This window comes from Dendrobium catenatum, unplaced genomic scaffold, assembly GCF_001605985.2.
Source record: "Dendrobium catenatum unplaced genomic scaffold, ASM160598v2 fragScaff_scaffold_738, whole genome shotgun sequence".
NCBI classification, from domain to species: domain Eukaryota; kingdom Viridiplantae; phylum Streptophyta; class Magnoliopsida; order Asparagales; family Orchidaceae; genus Dendrobium; species Dendrobium catenatum.
In genome coordinates, this window is record NW_021319200.1 from 304,655 (window position 1) to 325,874 (window position 21,220).

The following is a 21,220-nucleotide window of genomic DNA, read 5'->3' on the forward strand; positions in this document are numbered from 1 at the left end:
GTGGAGGTGAAAAATTACTCAAACCAAAAGCTTCATTCACATTAACTTTAGAGCAAAAATGAGGAATTTGTGAATGGGTGAAGACCCTACGAATATCTAATAGATATTCTTCTAATCTAAGCAGGTGTGTTGACATAATATCAGGGAGATTATTCAGATTAAAAAGTTATGATTGTCACATCTTCATGCAATGTCTACTATCAAATACTTTTAGTTAACTGGCAGACCAAATTTTAAAGCCCTTGATCGAGCTAAATGTATTCTTCAAAGATTTATGCTCTTCTAAATTAAATGTGGAGAACTTGATTCTTATGGACCAAATTCCTTTCATTATGTGTCAACTTGAGAAAATATTTTCTCCATGATTTTTTTACTCTATGGAGCATCTACTATTTCATTTACCATATGGGGCTATGGTTGGTGGACCTGTTCAGTATAGGTGGATGTATCCTTTTGAGAGATATTTAAATAAACTTAAGAAGACCGCCAAGAATAAAGTACGACCCGAAGGCTCTATCTGTAAAGTATATTTAACATATGAGATAACTTAGTTTTGCTCGTATTATTTTGAAATAATGTCTTAATCAGGTAAAGGTATAGCACCTTAAAATGTTGGTAAATCCTCTAATATATCTATATTCGGTAGAAGTGGTGAACCTGTAGGTGCTAGCATCGTGCACTATTTGACCGATAAGGAGATGATAGTTATCACATTATATATCTTGCTTAACTGTGATGAAGTTGAGCCATATCTAGAGTAAGTATGAGTTAATTTGTTCATATTTTCATTATTCTTATAAACTTTGTTCTAAACTCAAAATGGTTTTTAGTAGGTTCATTGATGGTTTAAGTACATCAGAAGAAGGAGAAGTTCAAAAGATAGTGGAGAAAGAATTCACTACTTGGTTTAAAAATATGGTATATTTTGAATAATTAGTCTTAATTAGTTATTTCTGCATACAATTAATATTAATAATAATAATATTTTGTTCATTTAAAGGTACACACTGAAGAAAGTGATTTGTAGCATTCAGGGCTATTTGAGTTAGCTTGGGGATCAAATAGATTAGTTAAATGTTATTAAATATTTGTGTTCAATGATTATAAATTCCAAACAAAAAATTAGTGTGAAGGTAGGAAGACAGAAATTCTGGCGTATGTGTAAGAGGGAACACCCATACAAGGGATGATTATGAATACTACGGGATATTACAATAAATATTAGAGGTGGAATATCCCAGTCACAGGAATACTGTGTATCTCTTCAATTATAAATTATTCGATGCAGTACAAAATAGAGGCACAAGAGTACATCCAATTTACGGTATAATAGAAGTAAAGTGGGGTAGGAGATATGCAAAGTTTGATCCATTCATCATTGCTAGTCAGGCAACTCAAGTCTATTATGCTAACTATCCAAGCATAATATAAGGCAAACAGGATTGGCTGGTAATTATGAAGACAAAACCAAGGGGAGTAATTGAGAAAACCACTTCAATACCATCAGCACATCAAGAAGAGTTTATGTCAAATTTAAAAAATCTCTCAATCAATATAGATGACCAAATCAGAATTAATGAGAGCGAGTTGCAGTTAGAGGAGGTAGATTTAACCATATAGGAAAGTAATGATGAATTTGATAGTGATGGAAGTGTATCATCTTATGAAAGTGAATCAATAAATGATGAGTTAACATAAGGTAAATTAATTTTTTTACTCACTGCATTTATTTTATTTTTACTGCACTGCATTTTTTTTAGTTCACTTCATTTTTTTTACTTCACTATATTTTGCTTCACTGCATTTATTTTATTATTACTGCTGCGTTATTTTTTATTAAATTTTTATTATAACTCATGTTTCTAATATTTCTTATTTATTTTTATGCATATGGCTTTAGGTGAAAAGCCTAATAGAGGATTGATCAAAAATATTTTTAATAGGCGCACCAAGAAGATCACTGCAGTTGGACCAGCTAGGATAGTACGTACTGAGGGGACCACCTCGCCTCAGCCTGCTACACCGTCTCAGCCTGCTACCCAGCCTCAGCCTGCTACCCAGCCTTAGCCTGCTACACATTTTTTACCCACTTCTGGAGCCAGTAGTTTGCAGTTCTACTCAGTAAACCCCCGATTTTTTTCACCAGATCACTCCTTTCAACCCATACTACGCACCCCCACCTTATGCTGGTGCCCCTCCTACTTATTCATATCCACCATATGTTCCACCATACTATCCCCCACCACCCCATCAGCCTGCTACAGCTGGACCTTCGACAGCAGCTGGACCTTCAACAGCAGCTGGACCTTCGACAGCAGTTGGACCTTTGACACCAGCTGCACCAGAGTAGACGACAGATGGTAAAATGTTGATAGCACCTGAGGGTGACACGTATATAAATTCTCTTTTATTTAATCTAACAAATATTTTTATTTTATATTTTATATTTTTTTCACATAACCTTATTTTTGTAGGTTTTACCCATAAAAACAACCGATACATAAAATACGGGACATCACACGGAGCAGGTTTGATGCTCCTTATGTTTCTTGAAAGAAAGTCTCGAAAGAAGTCCGGGAAATATGGTTTAGAGAGTTTGAGGTATTTTTGGGTATTAATTTTTATGTTATGTCTAATTAAATGATTTATTCTTTTTTACTTAAGCTTAAAAACCTATATATTATATATTGTATGTATTTGAATGTAGAAAGATTTTTGTTGGCTGCCCCAGCACAATGTTAAAATTAGAAAGAATTTTGAGAAGCGTGGGTCCACTCGGATGCATGACATGTTCATATACATTAGAAAGTCTGGCAAGCGATCATTGTGGATTGGAGAGAGTATATGGGCTGAGTTGAACACTGCTTGGGGCAGTGCAGAGTATAACAGGAGGAGGGATCAAAATCGATAGAATAGAGCTTCTGATGTTGGGGGCTTGGGTAGTTCCCTTCATATTGGCGGCTCCGTTCCACATACTGAGCACAGGCGACTTTTGGTAATGAATTTTAAATATTTTTAAATTTGTTCTTTAATATAAATATTAATAGAATTCTCTTAATTCTAATAGAAACAGATGCTGGGTAGAGAACCAACTCCTGTGAAATTGCATAGTCACACTCATACGCCATAGGAGGATCAATAATGGATTGATGAGAGAGAAAGAAAAGCCCATGTAAGTATATAGGTTTAATATTTTCTATTTTTGTTTAATTATATATATTTATATTATACTTTCACAGGAGGAATATACACGGCTTTGAGAGAGTCATGCCGCATCAGGTGAGGGCTCTTCTGGCGGCTATATAAAGTTTTCTGAGTACACATGTGGTCGCAGGCCGTTGAAGGAATGCAATATGGCAGAGTTTATGGTTTAGATTCGCAAGCTCAGGCATACGAGGGGATGACCTCCTCAACTGCATCCAGCTTTGCATCCAGTTCACATGAGTCCTTACATGCTCAATAAATAACTGTCCTTCAAGCAGAGCTAGAATAAGTAAGGAAATCGCAAGCTGATTGGCAAGGTCAGTTGCAAGCAAAGGTTCAATACAGATGCAGGATCTACACAATCAGTTGTTGGATGAAATGCGCAAAATGAGGGAGCAGATGAGTGGAAAAGAGATAGCTCCAACTAAGGAGTCCACAGATTCAGAGTAGTTTACTTTAGTCATATAAACTTGTTTATTTCTTTGAATGTGTATTATTGAACAATATGTGGTTTTTTTAGTTGGTTGATGCTATTGAATAATTTGTTTTAAGGATATCTATGTTTTTGAGCATATGTTGAAGTTTTTTATGTTGTGGAACTATTGTGTAACTGTTGTGGAACTATATTTGTATATGTTTGCAGGTGTGGAATCGTCTGAACTAGTGTTTGAATATTAAAATATTACCTAAATTGGGATTGACAGCTACTTTATGGATTATAGATAATCATCATTTTTAAGAGAGTTGCTATTTGCATGTTTTACATTCTTGCAACTTGTGTAATTTTTATGATTCCAAATATTATTATTTTAAGTATTATATTCTCCTAACACTTTTTGAAAGAATTATTTTTGCTCTTGTATGAACTAACATTTCAAGATAATCGTACTCCAGACTACTGAGGACTTCAAATCAAATTCAGCACATCCTAGTTTGTAAATTGAAGTCTTTGTTTTTCATTCTATTGAGCTTGAGAGATTATGATTGTAATTGAGCAACTTAGCACACACAAACACTTGGGGAGATCTTTAAAAAATAATTTTTCTTATACTGATCTTTAAAAACACTTGGGACGAACCAAGTTCGTACGGGACGATCAGGTCAGTTATCCCCTCGGTAGAGCAATGGAAGGAACAGGAAGTGGTAAAATTTTTCTAACTCCTAATCATCAAGATGAATTTCCCGATTCGTCCCGGGATGATGTGCTCTGGATTCTCACTTTATGCTGATAGTTCAGACGATTCATCCTGTTCGTGTCAGGATGAAGTTCTCTGGACACATGACATGAACTATTTGTCCAGACGAACACTCATATTCATCTCAGGACGATGTCCTTTGTTCCTTAAAAATTTGGGACCGTCCTACAGTTTCGTCCAAACGAACCCTTGATATAACTATTCATCCTAAGATAAATTTAATTTGTACGGGATGATGATCGGGTACGAAGTTAGTTCATACCAATATACATTGGGTTTGTATGTAATAATTTTTACACTATTCGTATAGGACGATCTGATGATCATCCAGGATGATTGACTGTGTACAGACTTGAAAATCAATAGTTTTTGGACTATTTTTTGTGACTTTCCTATATAAGATCCACTTAAAATTGTCTTGTAATCTTTTTGCTTACTGGTCTTCGTGTAAACTAAAGGGAGAGTGAAGGAGAGAGTGTGAGAGAGTGTTTGAAGGAGGATTCTTACTACTGGAGCGTGAAGAATTCACTTGGTACTCAAAGGTAAGAATCTCCAATTGTGATTACTTCACTCTTTTCTCTCGTCCTTCTAGATTTCTCATAAGAAGATCTGTCAAGGAGATCCGGTTTTCTGCTGACACTCGTGGAGTGTAAATAGCCGAAGGGTTCTCTACCTACACTTGGAGAGTGTGAAAGGATAAAGGGTTCTCTTCATACACTTGGAGAGTGTAAAAGGATGAAGAGTTCTCTGCCCACCCTTGGAGAGTGTGAAAGGATGGACGATTCTCTGCCAACACTTGGAGAGTGTAAAAGGATGATGATTCTTTGCCAACACTTGAAGAGTGTAAAAGGATGACGGTTCTCTGCCACATCGGATAGTGGTGGAAGAGAGTTTTTGTGAAGGCTTCTACGCCTTGCTGTGGGTGCAAAAGGAGAGTCATTAGTGGTATTATTGCAATATTTGGAGGGTGCCTCCGAGGAGTGGATGTAGGTCGTGTTTGATCGAACCACTATTAATCTTATGTCTTTTAATTTTCCACAGTTTTTATTTTTTTACTATACTATATTGCTTAATTTGTGATTGAAAAACTTTTTCTACAAAAATTCACTAAAATTATTATCGGTTTAAATTTTAAAAGATGGATACTTTTTTTTAAAATTATCAATTCACCCCCTCGTGGTTAGCCACTGGGATATAAGGTTAGGTCTAACAAGCTAATTCATATTGAACAAGTTTCAACAAGTGGTATCAGAGCTTTGTTTAAAAATTATAAGTTTAGACTACTTTTTGATTAACGTAGATGGCTAAATTTGGAAACCGAAATACACCTGAGGGTTATTCTATAACTAGACATCCATTGTTCGATAATATTTCTTTTGATTTTTGGAAAACATTCATGTCTACATTTTTACAGTCACTTAATTACTGTATGTGGATCTTAGTTCAGGAAGGTTATCAAAACCAACTAGACTAGTTGACAGAGTTAGAGTTGAAACATCTTTTGTGGACTGGATAGTAGAAGAATGTGACTTAGCACAACTAAACGCCAAATGCTTGAATAAATTCTTTTGTGCTCTTAAATCAGAAGATTACATGCTGGTTTCTACTTGAAAGAGTGGAAAGGATATATGGCATAGAATTTATATAACTTATGAAGGGACTAATGAAGTTAAGCAATCTAGACTTAATATCTTGTTGCATGATTATGAATTATTTTGCATGAAACCAAATGAATCCATTTCTGATATGTACATAAGATTCACATAAATAATCACCTCTTTATATGCATTGGGTAGGGAACTAACGAATTCTGAAATGGTTAATATGATACTTCGTTATTTTCCTACTGCTTATGATGCTAAAATTACTACAATTAGAAAGTCTAAAGATCTAAATATTTACTCTATTTACAATCTTCTTGGATCAATAATTTCTTACGAGCAAGGAGTTAGCCAAAGAAAGATTGATGCAGGTGAACCACAAAGGTAGAAGAACATAGCACTGAAAGTGGAGGAGTCAGAGAGTGAACACTCACAACCTGAGGATGAAGATGACATCGCACTGATGACAAGACAATTCAGAAGCTTTTGAAGATGAAGCAAAAGAGATGCCAGTAATAGAATCGAGGTAAATTTAATAAAAATGTAAAGGTTTCAAATGATGTTATTTACTATGAGTGTAGGAAACCTGGACATATTAAGTTAGATTGCCCAAAACTCAAAGTCACGCTTAGCAAGGAGAAGGTAGAGGAGAAACCAATTGTGAAGAAAGGAAAGAGAAAATTCCAAAGAGCTTTCTGGGTGGACTCAGCTTCAGACTCGTTAGAGATGGAAAAGGAAGAGGAAGTCACTAACTGTTCTTAATGGCCGATAGTCTTGATCAGTCAGATCAAGAAGAGGTATGTGACTTGACTTACAATGGACTTTTTGAAGTCTTTAAACACATACATGATGCATATAGGAAGTTAAAGAAAACACATACTAGTCTAAATTTAGAATTTTTGGAATTACGAAAAGAACAAGATATCCTTAGAAAGATCATGTTTTAATTGATGACAACCACATGAAATTACTTGATGAGTATGACGACTTGAATAAAAATCAAGAAAGTTTAAAATCATCCTATGCAAAATTTGAAAAAGAATTTAAAAATTTTAAGGATGAATCTAATAGCAAAATTTATAGAATTAATTATATGAATCAAATTTTAGAAGATATGAATTCATTTTACAAATTGAAGATAAACGCTCTCAAGGAAAATAGGATACCCCATAGACTTGAAGATTTCACTAATACTATTTTGTATCCTAAATTTATGCAATCCCTGAATAGACAAATGAATCGCAGAAGACTTAGGAATCCATTTCCAAAAGTCAAATGTAATAATTGTGGATTGTTTGGATATATAGCACACACCTGTACTTTGAAGAAGAAAACTTATTTGGTGTGGAGACCTAAGATGCATAAACCTAGACATATCATACATGCATCTTATTATAAATTGCCAAAAGGAGAACCCAAACTTATTTAGGTTCCCAGGTCTAACGTTTGATAATTTTGTAGGGTCACTCTCACACAAGACTTCATGAGAGCATATGGTACATGGACAGCAGATATTCAAAGCATATGAATGGAGATACTGCACAATTCATATCGCTGGAAGCCAGGAGTGGAGGTAAGGTTACACTTGGCGATAACACCACAAGAAAGGTGGTTGGGTCAAGTATGATTGAAAGTCTTAAGAACTTTTCTTTGAAAATGTGTTATTGGTAGAAGGATAAAGCAAATTTTGTTTAGTATTAGCCAGCTATGTGATAAAGGATATTGTGTAAAATTTTTTCATACTAGTTGCATATTAAGCCTAAATGGAAATGATGTTTTGAATGGTATAAGGGTAAACAACGTATATATGCTAGACTTGAATTGCATTAAAACTCCTACTGCTTTTTATTTAAAAACTATTTTTGATGAGTCATGGCTTTGGCATGCGAGGCTTTGTCACTCTAGTATGAAAAACCTTAGGAAGATTACCCAAAATAACCTAGTAAGAGGTATACAAAAACAAGAATTTACTAAGGACCATCTTTGTAATGCATGTCAATTAGGAAAATATGTGAAGTCCTCTTTTCAGTCCAATAAGGATCTTAGAACTAGTAAACCATTGGAAATTTTGCATATGGATCTTTTTGGACCAGTTGGAACTGTAAGTTTAGGAGGAAAGGTATACGGATTTGTGATTGTGGATGATTATTCTAGATTCACATGGGTTAGATTTCTATATTATAAGAGTGGATCATTTGAGGAATTTAGAAACTTTTTGAATTGGATTCAAAGGAAGCTGGGATGTGAAATTGTGACTATTCAAAGTGATCATGGATGAGAGTTTGAGAATACAAAATTTGAGTATTTTTGTAAGAAGAAAGAAATTGATCACTGTTGCAACCCATGACCTCGAGTTTGAGATTTTAATGATGATAAATAATGTCATTTGAATCATCTATTCATTGAATATTATTTTATTTGCTATTGTTCGTGAGTACTAACATTTCAGGAAGATCACAAGCTACTCAGGACGACAGGAAGACTCAAGAATGGGTAGATTAGGAGTATGAGACTGATAATGTATTTTGGTATTTATTTTATTTTTACTTTCTTAAGTCTGGCCACAAAATGCATAAAAGTCTGAGCAACCATGCACACACACAGGGGGAGAGTGTTTTTAAATGAAAAATTTAGAGTTTTCTTTCTCTGTAGATCGTACTATACGATGTTATTTCATATCGTACTATCAGAGCTTTGTAGGATGATTCTGTGAATATATCGTATCGTACAAATGTAAATCGTACAGTACGATATGTTCAAATCCAAAACCCTAGCCGTCGTTTTAACTTAAGTAAGTTATTTACGATGTTCGTACTGTTCGTACTGTATAATTTATTTTAAATACTTACTAAATTTAACCCGTGATTAGTGTAAGAAATTCAGGCTTAATTATAATTTAAACATCGCACTGTACAAACCAATTCGTATAATACGATGAACATAGACGAATTATAATTATCCTGGATGATCTCTTAGTTTTTATCTTATCATACTGTACGATGTCAATTGTACCATATGATGAACAGATACGACATTTGATCGTCCCGGCCATCGTCCTGTACGAACAGTATTGTTGTGGATCGTATCGTACGATTTTAAATCGTACTGTACGAATATTTTTAAACTGTTCGTACCATTTCGTACCAGGACGAAGTTCGTTTATACATATCATACTGTATGATTATAAACCGTACTGTACGATAGTAATGACTACTTTGAGATTTCAAGGATTTGGGAGCCCGTTTTTAGGTATCAAAATAGTAATGTTTTGAATGAGTGAATCAGAGAGAGGAGAATGTGGTTAGAGAGGGATTCCGCGGGAGAGAGCTCTTGAGAAGTTCTTTAGGGTTTGAGAGAGGGAAGAGAAGGTGAGCGTTGTAAGGGAGAAGAGGTGTGAGGGAGATCACACGGTTGCTTCGAACTTACTGCATCTTGTTCCTCCTGTGGCCCTACAAGAATTTGTGGGAGGATCTCCAAGGGAAAGGCTCTTCTACATACGTGACCTCTAGGTACTCTACCTTATCCAGGAGGGAGAAAAATGTAGAGGTTCTCTGCCATCGCCTGGAGGGTGAAAACAGAGCTTGGCACTCCGCCACGCCGGGTTGGTGAAAGGGAGTATTGTAAGGGCTTCTCCGCCTTACCAAGGGGGGCAAAAGGAGAGCTATTGCTTGTAGTGAAATACCCGGAGCGGAGGACTCCGGGGAGTGGACGTAGGTCATGGTTTGACAGAACCACTATAAAAATTTCGAATTGCTTTTTCCTTATCGTCTTTTTATTATTGCGTGCATTTTATTTTATAATATTTGCTTGGGAAAATTTGTGAAAGAAAAGCTGTTTAAATTTTTTTATGTTAAAATTTTAAAAGCATAAAAAAAAAATAGAACTCCTGCTTAGGTTTTAATTATTGTCAAAAAGTTTTCATAATTCACCCCCCCTCTTGTCCATTAAGTTATTTCAATCACAACTTTTCTGCACCTAGAACCCCTCAACAGAATGAGGTAGTCGAAAGGAAAAATAGAACATTAATTGAAGCTGGCCGAGCCATGTTGGCAGAATACTCACTTCTTAAATATTTTAGGGTTGAGGCGGTTAGCACTGCATGTTATGTTCTAAATAGGGTGAATGTGAGATCAACATTAAATAAAACACCCTATGAGTTGCTAAAAGGAAGAATACATAATTTGTCACATTTGCATGTTTTTGGATGTAAGGTGTTTATTCATAACAATGGAAAATCTTCCTTAGTCTTCCCAACAAAAATAAGAACAAATGGCATAGCTATCACATAGATTTGCTAGCTTATTACCTTTCCTATTGACCCAATTGAAATATAATGAATTTATGATCTTTTAAAAGAAGCAACTCATCTTTCCACTTGCCTTTCAATTTTTTCAAAAACTTGATAACATTGAGATTATCTCCCTCTATGATTATACCTTGGTAATCTTGCATCCAATCTCTCTTTATCTCCTTAATGAACTTGACCAAAAATAGCTCAAGCCGTACAATATCCCAATGGATACATGAGTGACCGTAAGCCAAAAGCAACCTACCTTTGCTATCTCGAACAACTCCACCAATACAAGCTTTTTGAGATTTTAACAATGATGCATCAACATTAATCTTTATCCAATTGGGAGGAGGAGGGTACCAATAATCTGACAGTCTAAAAGACTGATTCGTACCCTAGTTTCCCATTTTTTTTTCAGCCATGAATGAAATAGAAGCCAAGCTCACTGCATAAGAAGCTAAGAAAACCGAACCATCCTCTTTTTCATCATGAACCAGCTTGTTCATGGATTTCTAAGTGAGATATACAACATTGCAATAAATGTTCACCATGAAACCTTGAGAACTATAACTTCCTTCCATCCATTCCCAGCATGAATGAAATGAATCAAAATTCTAGAATTGAAATCCACATTTTTTCAAACAGGTAATCACTTCCTTCAACTTACCGCAGTTCACCGTGATGTTGTCCAAATTTTATTGTTGGCCACAACCTCTAGGATAGGTATTATCCTCTTGTAATCTCCTATAGAATAAGAAACCATATGTAGGTATTGCATTGTTGAACAATCTCCTCCAAAAGACTTCAACTCAGGCATTTAATTTTCTCCTTTTCAAGCATTTCCACAAAAAATTATCTTGCTCTTGCATACTTGACCTCCTCCATACAAGTGCAGAAATTGTAGCTCCAGAGTTCTGATAGATTAGTTCCAAAAATTTAGAGACTCTATCTGAATGAATATCTATCAATAGTATAATCTTTATAAGCTCAATTCCAAACATCTGTTTAAGCTTTAGCATGTTCCATTCACCATTAAAAATCAAACTGTCCAGTTTGTTATCCCCTTCTTCCTCTATAGATGCAAATGTAGGTCATAAGCTCGATTTCCTGTCCAATATCCAAATGTCTTCCATAATGCTGATAGAACCACCATTTGCTACTTCCCATTTCACCACTATTTTTAGAGCTTTTTTACCACTAGATAAGATTTTACAAGTTGTTGATGATCCTCCACCATTTACTGAGTCCTCCATCCATTGCCCATACTTTGGATTTAACAATTGATACAGCAAAGAGTCCTTCTCTTGAGTTACTTTCCAAGCCAATTTGGCTCTTAAAGCATGCACTGTTTCAATGCAAGATCTGATTCCTCTGCCACCTTGTTCCCTCAGTTTACACATTTTATTCCAACTAACAAAGTGTAAACCCAAGCTTCCATCTTGTTTATTCCAAATGAAATCATGACAATGTTTCTCTATATATTTAAGAATAATTTTTTGAACTAAAGTATAAGAATAATAGAAAATTGGAATAGTTACCAGAACCATTTTGATCATCAGAAATTTTCAAGCAAGAGATAATTGATTGCTGCTCCAAAACGATGTGAGCTTCATAGCCTTATCTGTGATGAACCAAAAATCTGCAGCTCTAAGTCTTCTCAAAGCAATTTTAACTCCAAGGTACTTGAATTCTTTAGCTTCTTTAAAACCCACAATTCTTTTCACAGCCTTTCTCCGCCTTTTCTTTACATGCTTTCTAAACATCATTACAGATTTCTCAAGATTAACTTTTTGCCCTGTCCAGTTGCAGAACTCCATAATTGCTGATTTGATTTTTTTTCACTTCCTTGACATTAACATGAGAGAAGATGACAATGTCATCTGCATATAAAATATGTGAAATCTTGGGCAAGTTTCTACCAATTACAATTCCTTTTGCTACCTCATTTTGGTTGAATCGATTTGTCAACAACTGGGCACATAGAATGAATAAATAGGGTGAAAAAGTACACCCTTGTCGAAAGCCACTCTCCACATGAATCCAACTTGAGATCTTTCCATTAATGATCAATGAAAATCTCGGATCTTCCACACAATCCATGATTCACCTGGAGAATCTATCCTGAAATCCAAAGTATTCCAAAATACTTTTAAGAGTGTTCCAACTCATGTTATCATAGACTTGTTCCAAATCAATTTTGAATGAAACCAACCCCTTGGAAGTTCTCGAAGTCCTGAACTTCTAAAAAGCTTCTTGTGCCACTAGAATGTGATCCCCCAAGCTTCTCCCATTGATAAATGCAGTTTGCTCCACAGAAACCAACTTATGAATCATTGACTTCATCTTGTTCAATAGGATTTTTGCAACCACCTTGTAAATGGATCTTCACAAGCTAATTTGTCTATAGTGGCATGGTATAGTAGGTTCCAAGGCCTTGGGAATGAGTACCAGTAGTATTTATTTCCATTCAACATTCATCCCTCCCATTGTGAAGAAGTGGTTTACTGCATTTGAATAATCCTCCTTGATTATATTCCAATAAGATTTCATGAAAGAGTATGAAACTCCATCATTACCAGGAGCTATGATATCCGTAGTTTGTAAGATTGCCATTTCCAACTCCTCCACAGTAAGATCTCTGGTTAACCATTCTTTTTCCTTCTCATCCACTAAATTATTTCTAATCGGCCAATCATTCAAATAACCTTCCCTTTTTCTCCACTTTCCATTGAAAAACTATAGAAAAGTTTATGAAACCTGGTTCTAGTCTTCCGTGAATGACCCATCATCTTTTTTAATCCAGTAAACACTATTTGAATTCTTCCTTGTTAAAGCAAAAGAATGGAAAAATACAGAGTTTGGGTCTCCCTCCTTCATCCATCTTACCTTTGCTCTTTGCTTCCACCAAGTGTTTTGCCGAGCCAAAATCATATTCAATTCACCAATATATGAACGAAGGGTGAATATTTCCACATATGACAGCCACCCCTCATCCGATTCTTTAGCTTGTAATTCCAAAATTTTTCCATTCAAGAATTCTCTTTGCTTTTCAAATTCTTTGAACTTGGCTCTGCTCCAATAAAAGAGAGCTTTAAGTGATCTTCGAAATTTATGGTTCAAGGCATTAGCATAATCACCATTTGTCTTCTTGCTCCAGGCTGCTTTAACTACCCCAATAGAAGTTGGATACGAAGCCCATACTTCTTCAAATCTTATGATCTTATCAGAATCAAAATTCCCTTAAAAAAATTCAATAAGATTGGGATATGATCAGATGCAACCCTTGAAAGGTGCCTCAACACCATCTGATTGTTCTTCAATGCAACTGTATTAACATAGCATCTATCCAACCTTTCAAGTATTCTAGAGTTGTTATCTTTGTTGTTGCACGAAGTGAATCTTGGTCCAATAAAACTAACCTCATGAAGATCACTCCTAGCTAGGAATGAACTCATTTCTCTAGCCCCTTGAGAGAATTGAAAAGGTCTTCCTCATCTCTTGTCTTCCTTAGCCAAAACACAATTAAAATCACCCCCCAATATAAGAGGAATTCTTTGAGCTTCTCCAAAAGGAGTCTTCTATGAACCGGTTCTCTGCCACCATAAGCCGTAGCTGCTCTCCATTTCCCCCTCTTCATAATTTCTAGGTCCCCTATGACAGCTTGATTTGAGGAAAATAAGCAAGTAAATGCAGCTAACTTGTACTTCCACAAAACTATTATCCTCCGGATAGCCCAACAACAAGTACTTGAAAAAAATCCCATTCTTTTCCATTTAGGATGTCAATTTCAGATTTGCTGAAATTAGAGACTTTTGTTTCTAAAAGTCCCACAAAGAACACCTTATTGTCCTTCACCACCTCCTTTAAGTAGAGAGAAGCTTTCTTCTTCCTAGCTCCTATACAATTCCAAAACAAGATGGACGCCATTATGGAATAAAAGTGGATGAGCTCCCCTTCTTTTCCTTCACCTCAATCTCCAATTTCCTTCCCCTCGGCATTAGCTTTATAGGACCAAGACTTCTAAGCTCCTTGGCTACCTTAATCTTGATGTTAGACGAGCTACCATCTTTGAATTCTTCCATTTCATTCCCATCACTTGTTTTCTGTTAACTGCCTCCTTTATTCCACATTACTCAATGAACATGATTTAACACCTTATGTCCCACCTTTTACTTTCATATTATCTGCTTCAGCTTTGTCATTATCAACCTTTTATATCTCCTCTAATTCCGTCAGATCACTTAGAATAGAGAATTTGTTAGCACCTGGAAGGACTTTAGTAATTATCTCAGCTTCATTTATTTTTAGAGTATCATTTGTGTCTAAGAGTAGATCAACTTTATGCACGGGTTCCACCTCTTCTTCCCTTTCAGTTGCTTCAGAGCCATCCACCTTCTTCTTCATTGTTTCCTTTCTTGTCCACTGACTGAAGTTGCTATTGTTTGGATTTTTCCCTGACCCAATCTTCTTCCCTCTAAAGTTGTTTCCATTCTTCCTTCCATAGCTGATGTGAATCCAGGGACCGTATCCATTGCCTTGAACAGTTGAAACTTCTGTTATTTTATCTTTGTTCAGAATAACACCTGAATCCTTCCCATGCCAGGCAGCATCATCCAGTACTTTAAATGTCCTTCCAGAAATCTTCTCCTGACAAATGCTTTGGTTATGACCAATCTTTCCACAACAAAAACAAATATTGGGAACCCTTTCATACTCTATATTTTGGAAGAATTTCCCTGACTTTCCATCAACACAAACTTCAAATGGAAGGGATTCTTCAAATTGGATGTGAACACAAATTCTAGCAAATTCACGTCTACCCCATTGAAACATATTCTCATCTAGTAAAAAAGGTTTCCCAGCCTTTGAGTCAATCCTACAAACATTTATAGGATCCCAACAATGAAGCGGCAAGTTAGGAATTCTTAACAAAATCAGTGTTGTTAAACCTTTCAAGGAATTTGGAGAGAATGTTTGACTCCACTTGTCCATACCAACTATGTTCGCCTTCACATACCATGGCCCATTATCAAGAATTAATTCCACTACTTCCACTTTTTCAAATAAGAACAAACTCCACCCTTTACCAAGCCAAGTCGTATTAAACTTTCCAAACTGAGCCCATTGCCTCTTGAGTTTCGTATTGATAATGAAGAATGGTATGTTCTCCCCAAAAGCCTTTACCACTAGTGCATTTTGCAACACTTTGATGTTCTCTTACACCTTTACTTCATGTAACTGAACTGTCATACCGTCTTCAGAAAAGCAGTTCCCAAAATTCCAATCGGAATCAGATATTCTCTTATGAGATTTCTTCTGCCAAGCTATCAGCAACTCATTCTCTATTTGAACCTTCGTCGAACACTCTCAAGCTTCAATAATTTCAGGAACGATAGGGCCTCTTTCAGCATTGTCACAAACTCGATCCCTGGTCATGTCTTCAGCTTCTATAGAATTAACCTTCTCAACCTTGTTAATTTTCTTCGTGTCTTTAATAAAACTCTTATGGTAATCAGCAATTCCAGAATTCCCCTTCAATGTCTCCGTATTCCCAGGATGAATGAATTCCTGAAAATTAATTTGCTCTGGGCTATTCAACACATCTTCTAACTTTGCAACCCCCTTTTCTTTACCATTAACTGGTACATGTTTGACATTTATGAGTCTGCCTTCATTGATCACCAGCGGCTTCACATACACTGATGAGAACCTTGTTCTGTTGCTACCCGTTTTAGAACCAATTCCAGAATAAGAATCTCCAAACACTGGAGGAGATTTATTATTTAGGAATTGTTTTTGAATATCTGCTGATGAGCGACAGTCTCCATTAGGACAACCACCGACGTTTAGCCGGCGATCATCCGCTGCCATGGGTATCAGAAACTCTGACCACCAAAAGTTTTTGAATTCGCCTTCTCTCTCTAGAATTCTGCACCTTCTCTATCTAGAATAGAAAATGAATATCCTTTTTTCAAATGCCAACATAAGCTTAAAATAAATATAGAAAAAACTAGAATGCTAAACAAAATAAAAGAAATAAAAAGCAAGCAAGAGTAATCCACCAAGAAATAAACTATGAACTTGATGCCTCCATAAGTTATGTACTTTTCAAGCTTCTCCACCTTTAACCAATCCACAAACTAGTCTTGAAATTCAATTTCACCAATCATTTCATGAGATAAATAATGAAGTGGCTCCAATACTGCCACCAAGAATGCCCAATTTCTTACCCCTAAGGCTCCCTTTAATAGGACCAAACAAACTTGAATCTTTTTTAAACTTTTTTCTTATGACGAACCGATTTGGAAGGGAGTTGGAATTTTCCATCTTAAAATAAGGCTTCTCCATTATTCTCATTACCAATCTTGGACAAAGGAGTAATTGCAACCTGTTTAAGATTTTCACGATCTTGAGATAAGCTGCCCGAACCTCGATCCTTCACCAACCAGATCAGTCTTTAGTTCAATCAAACCTTCTTTAACTTCCACATTCTCCTTACATGCAAAATTAGAAGCCAAATCAAATTCTCCATCTTCTAAATTTGGAGAATTTCTCACTACACTTTCAATAACTTCTTCTTTGAAATCAGTTCCAGCATTAACAATTTTTTCCTTACTTCCATCCGGTAATGATAAATCAACAGCCTTGTCTCCATGGATCTCCTCTTGATGATTAGTATTTTCATTCAAACCTTTATCCACGCCACAATTTTCAGCATTTTGATCAATCTCTCCTTCTTCTAACTGAACTGGAATTTCATGAACAAAATATGTATCTTTGGCCTAACCTAACTCAAGAATTTCTGTTTCCAAAATGAAGACTTCAAAATCTAAAACAATCTTGTGATCTTTGGATTGCTTAATTGGCTCCTCAGCATCCAATATAGATAATTCTGCTGCAAAGACTTGATACAACAATTTAAACTTATTTCCTACAGAAACATCCGCAGATGCCATCATATTCTCTGGATTCATAATCGTGGGCTAAAATTCATATTTATGAATCTGATTATTCTTCATTCTTCTACTTTTCTTAAACTTCACATGTATCCAAGGGCCATAACTAATTTGCGAATCTACAATATCCTTTTTTTCCATCAAACCCTTATCAAGACTTGTAAGAGGAGCTTTTGAATTAATTCCCTCAACTTCATTCTGAGTCTTGTTTCCCACATCTTTGAGAACATCCACACAACTTTCAATTTTTTGTCCTATTTTGCCACATTTGAAAAAAAAAGATACTTTTTCATATTCAACTTTTTGAAAAAGTTTTCCGCATAAACCTTCAATCCAAACTCCTTGAACTAATTTAGAGTCTAGATTAATTCAAACACAGACTCTAGAAAATTCACATCTGTCCCATTTAAACATTTTTCCATCTAATAACAATGGAACTCATATCTTTGAGACAATCTTGGTAACATTAGTCTCATCCCAATAATGTAAAGGCAAATGTGGCAATCGAATCCAGATTGGTGAGGATAATCCTTTCAATGATGATGGAGAAAATTGAGGTGACCATTTATCAATTCCTATTATGTGTCGTCCCACATACCAAGGACCTTCATTAAACACTTCTTCCATAGCTTGAGAAGAATGAAATGAACACAAAATCCAATCAAGGTCCAATGAAGTGATATGAAAACTCCCAAATCTATTCCATTGACGCCTTAACTCAATGCTACAAAGAGTGAGGAATTTCTCTCCCAAAAACTTTCACGACCAAAGATTTTTGTAGTAAACTAATATTTTCATAAACCTTCTCCATATTAAGTTTGACTACATTCGAATCCACATCTTCTACCGGATTTAGATTAATTGGGGACACTTTAATATGTTGGTTCTTAAACCATTCGTTAATTAATAAAACCATCACTTCCATTAACTGGTTTCGATAAAACATTCATATCATTCACCAACTGTGTTTCCACTATAGAATTCAAAACATCATTATGCTTTGACTCTATAAAATTCAAATTCTCCTGTTTTTCCGCACAATTATCAGAACATGATGGATTTGTGAATCTATTTACCTTCAGCTTTAAACTTATGGAAGATGAAGCCTCCGAATCATTAGCCGCTCCAGACAGCAATTTCGTTGAAGGAACAATCTTCTTTCCCAGAACTTCCATTGATTCTTAATTTTCCCTTGCCCAACACCGATTCCACATTATGAATCGGTGGCAGACAACCTTCGGTAATGACCAAAGGCCGTTGATTAATACCAAAATCCTGATGTATAAAACCTCTGCCTTTGGATCCCACATGAAATGACTCATTAGGATACCTAGCAGAATGGGGATTGGGGGTATTCCGGTCATCACAAAACGATGACCGGCGACCCTCCACCACCATACGAGCGAAACCAGAGAAAGCGGCAAATTTTTTTTTGAAAAAGACGAAACTTTCTCTCACTAGAATCCGGGGAGTCTCTCTCACTAGTTTTTTAGTGATTCTAAAGAATAACGTTATTTAATATTGTTGGACTTGCTGTAGGCTTTTTATATAGTGAGTGATAACTCCTTCAATGCCATGTCCAATATTAAACCTTCTGGTGGGAAGGATGTTTTTGGCTGCAAACCGGTAGTATAATTATTTAATTATTATTTTTTTAAAGAGCATCTCTATGAAAATATGGATAATTTGAAAAGATATAAAGATATCTGGTTTAAAAGTAATTCCATTAAATAATTCATTTTCTACTGGATAGCTCAATTGGTGCTTTAAAAATTACTGAAAGTATGGAATATCATAGATTTAGCATTTATAATCATTACAGAATTTGCAATAATTCAAATAAAACCCAAAACATTTTTATTTTTGATGCTAGGCGTCCATGTGATTGATTAGGAATTTTATTTTGAATGGAATTATTTTCTCTTTCAACCTCCATCAAAGAAAAGTCTTGAATGCTTCATCAACCTATATCACAATGCTATGAAGACTTTTTCATCTTATTACTTCTTTTTTGGTTTATATTATTCGGCTGGAAAGCAATGAAAGGCTTTTCAATGATAATCATTCTTCCATCTCAACATCGATGGCGGATGTTAAAACCTACCATGGCTTATAAGTTAACTAGGTTGAAGTTCAAAGCCTTTTGGCCCAGTGATGTTGAAATGTTGTTTAAGCGCGCAATGGATGCATGCAGAGTGCGTAAAGTATTAATAAAGTGCTTGTTATTTATTAATCATCTCACTATGGAATGAGCTATCAATTTTTTTTCCTAAAGTTTTTTATTCATTCCTAGGGTTTTTTAGATTCTTTGGATGATTTTGACAATGAGATTGGTCGAGCTATTGTCAAGATTGGTTTTTGAACGTTTCAAATCCTTTACATGCGCTCCAGTTTTTTCCTCCTTTTTCAATTCTGAGGTTATTCTTGGACTAGCGTCAATGACTTCCTTCTTTGAGAATTAGTTATTTTTAGTGTGCATGTTGCTGCTTGATGGCGCATATTCTTTCCATTTTGGATGGCTTAATTTGAGCCTACCTGAATTTTATGGCTGGAGTTTTTCGATGATTTTCTTTTTTGGTGCACTTTTTGTTTTTGTGCAGCCATACGTTTTATATTAGCTTATTCTTTTTTTATCATATATTGGTAATTTATTTTAATTTATGATATTGAACAAAAACTCTCGTCAAAATGAAAAGATTCCAAAAAACATATCAAACTATTTAATTATGGTACAACATTACAATACACATTGCGTGAATCACATTTTGTTAGCCTACCCACATTAAAAATTAGTTCAGCTCCCTCAATGAAACACATTAATCCATTTGTTCCGCTGCAATTAGCTTTTAGTGATATTATTTTTATGAGTATTTAGACCCCGGTCAATGTACACCGAACTCAAGTAGAAATAATAGATTATTCTATTCATTTATTATAGCGTCAGGAGAAAGAGAGCGACACCACGACGGGTTTCCTCCTATGAGTCAAATTATTAGGTCTGGTCACCTGGCCTAGAAATAGATCCATTCATCCAATAAAAATTTGACACATGTACTGCGCTTTGATTATGTTTTGACTACGCTTTAGATGTGCTTTAAGTGCGCTTTGACTGCGTTTTTTTAATTGCGCTTTGACTGCGGTTTACTTGCGCTTTACCTGCACTTTACCTGCTCTTTACCTGCGCTTTTGACTGTGCTTTTTTGAGTCAAAGCGCAGTCCACGTGGCAAATTTATAGTGGATGTCCGGACCAAGAAATAGGTCCAGTGACCGGACCTAATAATTTGCCCTCCTATGAAGCTTAGTATGGGCTGCTTTGGTGTGATTTAGGTGTCTGTTTGGTACAAGCTTCATACTGTTTGTTTTTTTGGAAATCAACTATAATTTTGTTTAGCATGTGATTTTTCATTAATTTGAACAAGTTTTTTGGGATGAAAGTAAAATTTTGCAACTAGAGTATTAAATTACTTACCTCACAATTTCACAAACAATTTTATAAAACACTGCGGCTGTCACAAACAGGCCCAAAAGTGTGCTTTTTTTTTTTCACCACGTCAGCATGGTATAGAAGAAAATTTACAAAACTAGAAATAACTAATATAGTCTTAGTCAAGGGGAAGCTTAATATTTTTCTATTTTTCCCTTTTAATGCTCCTTTCTCAATCATTATTTCAAAATGCTTCTTCAAAAATAACTTTTTAAAGGTAACACCTTAGAAAAAATTGTTTTTCAAACATATCATTTTTTGCTAATTACTTTTTTACCATGAAAATGGTCAAAAAGCTGTTTCAAATAAAAACCTTAGGGCTTATTAACTTTTATAGAAGTTATTTTAAAGTTATTGTGAGAAATATAACTTTTAGAAACTACTATGAAAAATTACTTTCTTGTTCAAATTTTTTGAGTGTAGTAGTCAAATAAAATTGTCATTGGGGTTTGAAAAATAAAATAGTAAAAAGATGTCCCAAATAAAC